We start from the raw sequence: 10,133 nt of genomic DNA, 5'->3' as shown, positions 1-10,133 counted from the left end.
GTGAGTGTTTGATTTGCTCAAACGCTCCGTCCATCATCCCCTTTTGTATCGCTTTGTTCGCCCTAAGTGTGGCAGGGTATGCTCAGACGTGAGTCCCTTGCTCACTTGGCCACTGGATTCAAGATAGCCTGGCTGATGAGGATTATGAATCCGAAACCGGTCCCAGGATGCTTGTTTCAGGTCCATGGAAGACATGGCTTGGCAGTTCGGGCTGGACTGTTCCCATGAGGCACAGGGTCAGACTGATTTGCATATAGCCATGTCTGAAATGGGGTGGCTGAGTGGGCTAAAGAATGGTGATGGATTAAACCCAGATCAGTTGACTGGGGGTGAGTGTTTGATTTGCTCAAACGCTCCGTCCATCATCCCCTTTTGTATCGCTTTGTTCGCCCTAAGTGTGGCAGGGTATGCTCAGACGTGAGTCCCTTGCTCACTTGGCCACTGGATTCAAGATAGCCTGGCTGATGAGGATTATGTATCCGAAACCGGTCCCAGGATGCTTGTTTCCGGTCCATGGAAGACATGGCTTGGCAGTTCGGGCTGGACTGTTCCCATGAGGCACAGGGTCAGACTGATTTGCATATAGCCATGCCTGAAATGGGGTGGCTGAGTGGGCTAAAGAATGGTGATGGATTAAACCCAGATCAGTTGACTGGGGGTGAGTGTTTGATTTGCTCAAACGCTCCGTCCATCATCCCCTTTTGTATCGCTATATTTAGGACTGCGGCATCTTTAGTATTCAGAATTTCCGAGCCGTATGAAATGGAAGGTAAACATTTACAGCAATCACTTTAAGCAGGTGGGCGGTGGAGCATCCTATAAGTTTTTTCCTTAGGGTTTTAAAAGCAAACAACAATTGTTTGGCTTTCATGCGGCCTTGATCCAGGTGTGATTTGAAGTTAAGCTTACAATCTAGCTGAAAGCCTAGGTATTTATAGCACATAACCCTAGACAATGGATGCTCACCCAATTTCCAGGAAAAAGTTTGCCTTTTCGATGTTTTAATAGATTTCGAGAAACATATAACTTTTGTTTTTTGATGGTTAATCGTGAGTTGGTTCAAGGTAGCATAGTCTCCTAATTCTGTAATCAGTTACTGCAGGCCTATAGGAGTTTGTGCTAGCAAGACAATGTCCTCGGCATATTGGACACACGGTATCGTTTTTTTCCCAATTTAGGAGGGTCGGCTTGGATTAATCGAAGGCGCTTATCAAGGTCGGAGGTGTAAATGTTAAATAGGCAGGGTGCTAACACGCAACCCTGTTTTAGCCCATTGAATGTTGGAATTTTGCCAGTTAAACTGGACCCATCTCCTTTCTTGATTTGGACCCACGTGTGTGAATACAGATTGATGATGGCCATCAGGAGTCGTGGCGGGACCCCCCAGTCTTGCATTTTTGCCCATAAGTTAGCTCTTGAAACTTTATCGAAAGCTGCTGTTAGATCGATAAAGCAGGCATACAAAGGCCTAGATTTTGCAAGTGCTTCATTGGCTATGAGAGTGACCGCTGAAATATTGGTGAGGGTACCCATCCCTGCCTGGAATCTAGTTTGTGTGTAGGGTATTAAGTTTGATCGGCTGGCCCAAGCCTCTAACTCAACCAAAAGATTAGATGCGTATAATTTCGCCTCCACATCTATCAATGCGATTAATCTGTAATTGGAGGGATCTGAGCGGGAACCCGACTTGTGGATTGGGTTAAGGATACTTCCTCTCCAAGACTCAGGGATCAAACCGCATGTTATGGCTTTGGTAAAAAGGGGAGTCAGGAGACAAGACCAAAATGGGGGGTCATGCCGAAACAGGGCGTTTGGTAGTCCATTGGGACCTGGAGCTCCCCCAGGTTTAATTTTTTTATTATTTCTAGTACTTTTTCAGCAGAAAATGACTCTAACACTCCAGACGATTCATGGGTCAGGGTATTGTTGGCTTATCCTCCGCCGCCGGCCCCATTTGCTGTTATAGTTCCGTTATTTGGGGCAATTGAAGGTCGAGTTTTGTTGTATAGGTGTTCGATATGGGCTTTCCAAGTTGCTTCCATTACATCCGAGTTATAATGTCGATTCCTGCCGTTAGTTTTCAGCAGAAAATGACTCTAAAACTCCAGACGATTCATGGGTCAGGGTATTGTTGGCTTGTCCTCCGCCGCCGGCCCCATTTGCTGTTATAGTTCCGTTATTTGGGGCAATTGAAGGTCGAGTTTTGTTGTATAGGTGTTCGATATGGGCTTTCCAAGTTGCTTCCATTACATCCGAGTTATGATGTCGATTCCTGCCGTTAGTTAACTGGTTGATTTGATCCCAGAAGGTATCCTTTCCAAATGCTGACTGTGTATCTTAAGTATCTGTGCTTTGCGACTGAAATCAAGTTACAAAACATTGAAAAGTTACAAAGACCTCAAAGGAGGTGCAAAATCATCTGCAAAATGGAAGGGGTCCTCTTAGGATCACCTGGTGAACACACTATATAGTTGGGGATTTGGCAGTGCTCCACACAACTACCAGCCCTCAAGCAAACAACAAAAGCGTTTCTTCTTTAATGTGGCCGCTTTTAATTTAAGGAAAACAGGCTGCACTAAAAAAATTTACTTTATTTAACATGTTGGTCCGCTGATCCCAGCAGGCCACCAACCCTATGTTGGCCTCCAATAGTAGTGAGTTGCAATTTGTGACCTACCTCATTAATATTTATGATGTAGGTCAGATTGTGACAAACTACAATTCAAAATTGTATTACCCAACCTGTTAGCACGCTGGTCAGATCAGATTGTAAAATACTTTACTGTTCGTAAAAATACTGGTCGCCATTTGCGACCAATATTTTGCAGCCAATTATTTGTATATCTGGTCTTATGCATGGTGTGAAAACTGCAATACGGTACAACAAATTAAAAAGACAGTCCTAGATTACAAATGTAAGTGGTCTTCTTCTGCTATGTCCCAAATTCTTATGCCTTTGTAGGTAACAAGGACCCCCTGATTTGGATCGTACTCCTGGGTCAGGGAAAACTGTTTTTGTGCAAAGGTATCTACCCAGGCAGACAAATAGGAACAAGCACTGGCTATTGAAAGAAACATATATTCATAGACAACTCATTAAAAAAAGCAATGGACTGTAGTGATATCAAAAGGGTTGATTTTTAATATAATTATATAAAAAATATATGTGGATACATCTGATTCAATAAAAAGATAATTGCATGATATGAATAAACATGAATTATTCGAACAATATATATCAAACAAACATATCAGTATACATAAAAGTTGGATTAGAAGACTTTTTCTTAAAAATAATTTCTCCAATGCAGGAAGTATATAAGGCTGTAAGTCTACGCGTTTCGACAAAAACATTTGTCTTCCTCAGGACAGTTCGATATCAGCCATTATTTCTAAAAAAAGATAAAACAAAATCACAACCACATAACAGTACATTGCAAATGCAGCTATTTACATATATAGGAGATGCTTTTCCTCCTTTTTTTCCCCTCTTTTCTTTTTTTAAAAATTTCTTTTTCTTTACATAGCCAGACTTCATATCCAAGTACAACATAGATATAAAAGCAAAAGGTTGGAAAACACTAACATATTTGATAAATCTCACATTGACAAAAACACGGGATGAATCCCGAGGGTGGTCATATGGTAGAAAAATGGCGTAACATTTTTAATAGACCGGTATCTCTGGGAGATCCTATAGTTCTAGAATTTTATACTGAAATATTTACCAAAGATTTTTCCCTATTTATCTTAACTGCATATATCACATCCATATGTAGTATTACATGGGCAAAGGAATTAGTTATGCCTAGGCTAGAGCAATTAATTTTACTATCTACTCTAGAAAATACTAATCTGAACCTTTTTAGAATTCTCAGTTGTGATTGACTACAAGGTCCATAATTAATTAGCAAATTCAAAAGAGCAACCATATTCAAGTGAGGAAACTACAACCGTTTATTGACATTTAGGATTTGATCACTAAAAAACCTTACCTAAAATAGAGAAGTTATAGGTTATTAGGTACGTGGTAGATGGGGCGGGTAAGGCACCTCTCCTTTTATAACTGGAGACGGTATGTGATGGCTGTTCAAATAAGAGAAATATGTTCATTGGAATATTATAAAATATCTCTTTAGTCTAGTAAGGTAATTACAGCAGATGATATTCTTACCTGTTTAAACAGTAATCACTGCTGACTTCCTACCACTGCCCACAAATACTCTTCACGCTTTTTAAAAAAATATAAAGGACAGAATTCCTCGTTGTTTTCTTTAAAAGAACGATGTTTCCATTTAGACTAGAGAGAAAAAGATATATATATCCTATTATTTCAATAGCTGCTCAAAAGATTATGAACTTGATCTAATTACTAGATCTAAGTAGAGACTCCTAAATACTGTTGTTTACCTTTTAACCGGTGATCAGAAGGACGCTGGGAGTAAAGACAAACAGTGGTATGTGTTTCCTTTGTTATTCTCTCAAAAGGGCGGCTCCATCTCGTAAATCAGCTACAAATCATAAGATAAAGTCCAATATAATACTTGGAAAGTGCGTCTGAAATCACAGACAAAGTTTTTAGTTCCGCTTTCTAATAGGAATTTACCTGTCGTGCAATACTATTTGAGAGGTGAAAGGTGACAGACGCCGGGTTGTAAAGTGCAGACTCCCTCCGATCCGCTTGTTTTTTAAGAGATGGAAGTGATTCAGAATGATTGCAGGTTCCAAATAAATACCTAATAAATGATACAGACTAAAGTTTGATGTTCGTCTTTACACCGCTCATAAAAATAACAACAGCGGTTTAGAAACTATCAGCTTTATTGCTAATGATTTACCTGTCTTTGAACTGATCACTGGAACACGAGCAAGGCGGTAAGCAAGGTGATTTTCAGCTCTGTTAGCGTTCCCATAGGCGGCTTAGGTCAGATGAAAGAAGCCTGTTAGGACGATACAAAGCCCCAATTACACTTAGATTAACCCAGGTAAAGAGCGGAAGAGTTTAAGAAGCGCTCAGTTTTGGAGTGCCTATTGCGGGTATGGCAACTATGAACATGCCATATAACAAACAGGGGGATGGGGAGGGGGGCCTATTTCAAGGGGTGTTCGGCGAAACCTTACCGACGGTTGAGACGCAGATTTCGAAGTAGCTCTGTCCTCCTCAGCGGTTCGTGCAGGAAACAATGATTTCCTGTAGTCCGTTTTCTACTAGTATTTATACTCTGAAGGTATTCCGCCCTCATACGAGCTCCGCCTTTATTTAAAGTGACACCGTCCTTCAGTGAATACTATCTAGATGTTTGGGAAATATTAAAGCGGACAAGTACGGAATCCATATTTGGATAGCGACAGTTACAAATTTTATATAGTAACCCAAAAGAGGACGCGGGCAATGTTGTTTAATGGGAGGGGAAAGAGTAAATATTACCTAAATGGAGAAAGACTGTATCCTATTACATGTATTCTTAACCGTTATCAATAGCAATCATATGATGAAGAATGGCAGTGATGTCATATGATTGCGTTTTCCCACGGTAAATCTTGATTTAATCCATGGACAAAAGTACCAAGGGTAAAGATCCAAAAAACTTCCCGTTTTCTGCGAATAGCATCTCCTCCTTGGTTTTGTTGTGCGTGGATTTTTTCCAAGATGCGCCATTTCAACTCCTCAGGTTTATGGTTAAATTCAATGAAATGATTCACTAGCGGAGCTGTGACCTTTTTTGTTTTGATCGCTGACCTATGCTCAGTTAGCCTGGTCTTAATCATGCGTGACGTCTCACCCACATATCCAAGATTACAAGGACATGTGAGGAGATATACCACATTTTTTGTGTTACAAGTCCAAAGTTCTCTGGCTTGGATCTTTATCTTGTTAAAATCCATAGTTTCGCCTGTTATGATGGTTTCACACGATTGGCAGGAACCACAACGTGAGGTACCCTTAATGGCAGTTGCCCCATCAATGGATTTTTGAATAAAGGGAATATTCATGGTTTTGCCCTTATGTCGTGAGTGAACCACGTAATCTTTCAAGTTTTTATTTCGCTTGTGGGCAAACATTGGTTTTTGTAATTTGTTCTGGTTATCTGTAACATTTAAAAGATGCCAGTTCGAATTTATGATCTGCCTAATCGTGGAATTCAAGGTTGAGTGTTTAGTAATACATACTAATTTCGGATCTGCTTTCTGTTTCTGTGAGTTTAAAAGGGTATCACGATCATAAAATCTTGCTCTCTTGTAAGCAACTCTAACTAGGCGACGAGGGTAACCTCTTTCTATGAACCTTTGTTTCATTATCTCGGCTTGAGTGTCGTAGTCCCTAATATTAGTACAATTCCGCCTCACTCGCAAAAATTGTGAGAAGGGGATACTGTCCCTCTGGCAGCGTGGGTGATAGCTCGTAAAATGCAAAAGGGTATTACGAGCGGTAGGCTTCGTATATAAGTCTACTTCGAGGGCTCCCTCTTTGTTTTTAATATTTATATCTAGGAACTCAACCTTACTTTCATTAATGTGTGCCGTGAATCGTAGATTTTCATCCACCAGGTTCAGCCACAAAAGGAATTCTTCCAGAGTCTGTTTCCCATCGGTCCAGACAAAAAAGATATCGTCAATGTAACGGTACCAATGGGAAACAGACTCAAAGAATGGTGCTACCTCATTAAAGATGAATTTGTTCTCAAACAAGATCATATAAATGTTAGCTATTGATGGAGCTATTGAAGCCCCCATGCTTACTCCTTTGATTTGTAGAAACAGATCCTTACCAAACTCAAAGAAGTTTTCCTTCAAAACTAAAGACAGACAATCTCTAATGAACGGTTTAGAACAGGGAATCTTGTGTACATCAATGAACCACATTGTGGCCTCAATTGCTTCTGCCTGTGGTATATTACTGTATAGAGACTGTACGTCGAGAGTCACTAAGATGTCTTTATCTTCTTTGAAGGCCAAATTCTCAACTTTCGCAATGATGTCACCAGTATCTCTTACGTAGGATTGCGAAAGAGAGATGTACGGACGTAAAATCTGATCTAAATATTTCGAAAGTGCTTCTAATGGGGTACCGATTGTAGAGACAATCGGACGGTATGGGGGATTTTCCTGGTCCTTATGGATCTTAGGCAATCCATATATACAGGATACCTTTCGATCAGAATTGTTCAGGAACTCGTATTCCCTTTTATTTATTACGCCGTCATTTAATGCTTTCGTGGTTAGCCTATTGATGGTTTTCACTATTCTTTCTGTAGGGTTGGTTTTTATTTTTTTATAAAAAATCGGGTCATTTAACATCCTAATCATATTCACCTCATAGGTACTGCAGTCCACTAGAACTATCCCTCCGCCTTTATCACTACTTTTAATGACAATGGTGTCATTGTTCTTAAGGCTCTCAAGGGAATGATGTTCTTCCTTTGAAATGTTGTACTTAGGTTTTGGTATAAACCTCAAAGCCTGTTCTAAACGTTTCAATACAACTTTTTCAAAAATACCCACTTCTGGGCCTACCTGCTGTAAAGAGGGAGTGAAGGTAGATGGTAGAAAAGAGGGGGAAAAAAGGAGGAAAAGCATCTCCTATATATGTAAATAGCTGCATTTGCAATGTACTGTTATGTGGTTGTGATTTTGTTTTATCTTTTTTTAGAAATAATGGCTGATATCGAACTGTCCTGAGGAAGACAAATGTTTTTGTCGAAACGCGTAGACTTACAGCCTTATATACTTCCTGCATTGGAGAAATTATTTTTAAGAAAAAGTCTTCTAATCCAACTTTTATGTATACTGATATGTTTGTTTGATATATATTGTTCGAATAATTCATGTTTATTCATATCATGCAATTATCTTTTTATTGAATCAGATGTATCCACATATTTTTTATATAATTATATTAAAAATCAACCCTTTTGATATCACTACAGTCCATTGCTTTTTTTAATGAGTTGTCTATGAATATATGTTTCTTTCAATAGCCAGTGCTTGTTCCTATTTGTCTGCCTGGGTAGATACCTTTGCACAAAAACCAAATTCTTATGCCTGCATTAAAGCTATACTTTTAATATGTGAGGCACCTTCAGCCACTTTTTCTAAAATACAACGTATTGCTTTTTGGGACTTACAGTTTTGTTGATCACCAAGAAGTCTAGGCGGATAATTGCCAACATACAAAGAAATGTTGGTTGCAAAGTTATTACTGGCTCCAGTTTCGCACATGCATGAATACCTTTTCCAGTCCTGGTTTTATTCTTTGCATTCAGGTACCTGCAGTTTGATTTTTCTATTACATATACATGACTATAAATCCCAGAATGAAAAGATGAAACAGGAAAGCTGATATGAGAAAACTTGTGATTACTCTAATCTCCACTAGAGCACTGCAAGTAAATTGTGCAACCTAAATACAATGCAACGCAACCTACTTATTGTGGTGCCTAGCCTCCTACCAAAAAAAAACTGTTGATGCACTGACTCCTAGATAAAAAACATTCTTGTTGTGCTTGAAGATTTGGTTAACATTTTTGGTGAGGAAGTCAAGTATAACATTTTGGAAATTATCCCACTATTTTGGAAGTGTAAATGCTTCCATGCAGTGACGGCTGGTGACTTTTCAAAACGGTGAAGCGTAAATGCCGTAATTAGGGTTGGTGGAAGGGATTCCCCCCAAGAAATTTTAAAATGGCACATTTGTCTGCACATTTTGATAATGAATTTGCATGAAAATCTGTATGTTCAAATCGAGGAATTTACACAAATTCCTATTTAAGTACCAGCTCCTTGGTCCTCAACCATCAGAAAATCTGCCATTTATAAATGATTATGGCTGGGACAAAACCTAAATATTTTGATTATGGCTGCTAACGTAAAAAATGGAGCAAACTGATTTTATTTCAAAATTGATTCTCCCTTTAAGAAAGTGGAGCTAAATGTATTTGGCGTCTTCTTTATTAGGAAAGAAGTCAAAACTATTTCAAAATGGTCAGTGTAAAACGTTAGGTACCATGCCCCAAACTAACATTAAATCCGAACCTCCTTGCTCCTCTTTCTTTTTTGCATCAGAAAAAAATAGTCCAAATGATGTTACTCCTTTATTTGTCTCAGTGCTAAACCTGAAAACATGCAGTATATCTCAGCAATCTGCCCATCCTTCACATGGTTAAACTCACTTTCAAAATGAGAAATGTTTTGTACCCAGTACATAAAATACATCCTTCATTAGGAGCAATGTCCAAAATAGGACATTTGAATACTGGAAATGTTAGAATCAAAAGGTCAGGCCAGTCAGATTTTCATTGTCAGAAAGATGCCTTCCTTTACACATAACCGTTAATGGAATGGAGGCGCACCTTAATTTTCAAAGAACTGTGATGTGTCATTGGAGCATTGTGGAGGGTGAATTGGAGTGTGGTAGAGCGTGAATTGGGTGCAGAGTTGCCACCTCACTCCAGGTCATTATGGACACTGTCCCAGTCTTGAGACTTTCTCCTACAGATTATATTGTTTTCAGGTGTTTTCAGCAAGACTACAACACCCAGAATTCTTTAGGTGATCAAGCGAAAGTCCGGGAATAGAAACAGTGTCCATAATGATATGCTCATCATAGCACCGAGCTCCCCTAAACGTTTTTTCCATGATTATTAAAGTAGTAATAAACAATTGCACCATGTCTGGGTTATGGGGAGGGATCACAAAAGAGTGGATGTCATATCTAAAATTCTCCAAAAAAGACAGCCACATGGATTTTCATCCATGTGACTATGTTTTTTGAAGCCTACCAGACAGCACAGCTGTCAGGTTTGCTAACAACTCCTTGTGTGTATTCTGAAATTTTCCTTGGGAATGCATTCCACACATTGCTCACCATTGGCTTTGTGGTTTGTAACTCACAGTTGCTTGCTTTCTATTTGCTGGTTTAAAGGCTGTCCAGTTTAAGTTTGTCCCTCCCATGGAGCATTACATGTTTACTGTATTTTTCCAAGTGCTCACTTTCTATAAACAGGCCTTTATAACTTATTTGTATTTTGTTACATTTGCTGTGCACTGCTAGACAGAGATCAAATGTCAGTCTCTGTCTTCTGAGGGAGCTAGACGTTTACTTTTCTTTCTCTGACTTCAAAGTGAAAGAAGTT

The sequence above is a fragment of the Lissotriton helveticus genome, chromosome 10 (assembly GCF_964261635.1).
Source record: "Lissotriton helveticus chromosome 10, aLisHel1.1, whole genome shotgun sequence".
NCBI classification, from domain to species: Eukaryota; Metazoa; Chordata; class Amphibia; order Caudata; family Salamandridae; genus Lissotriton; species Lissotriton helveticus.
The sequence above is the reverse complement of the archived record's forward strand: the minus strand, read 5'-3'. Positions refer to the sequence as shown.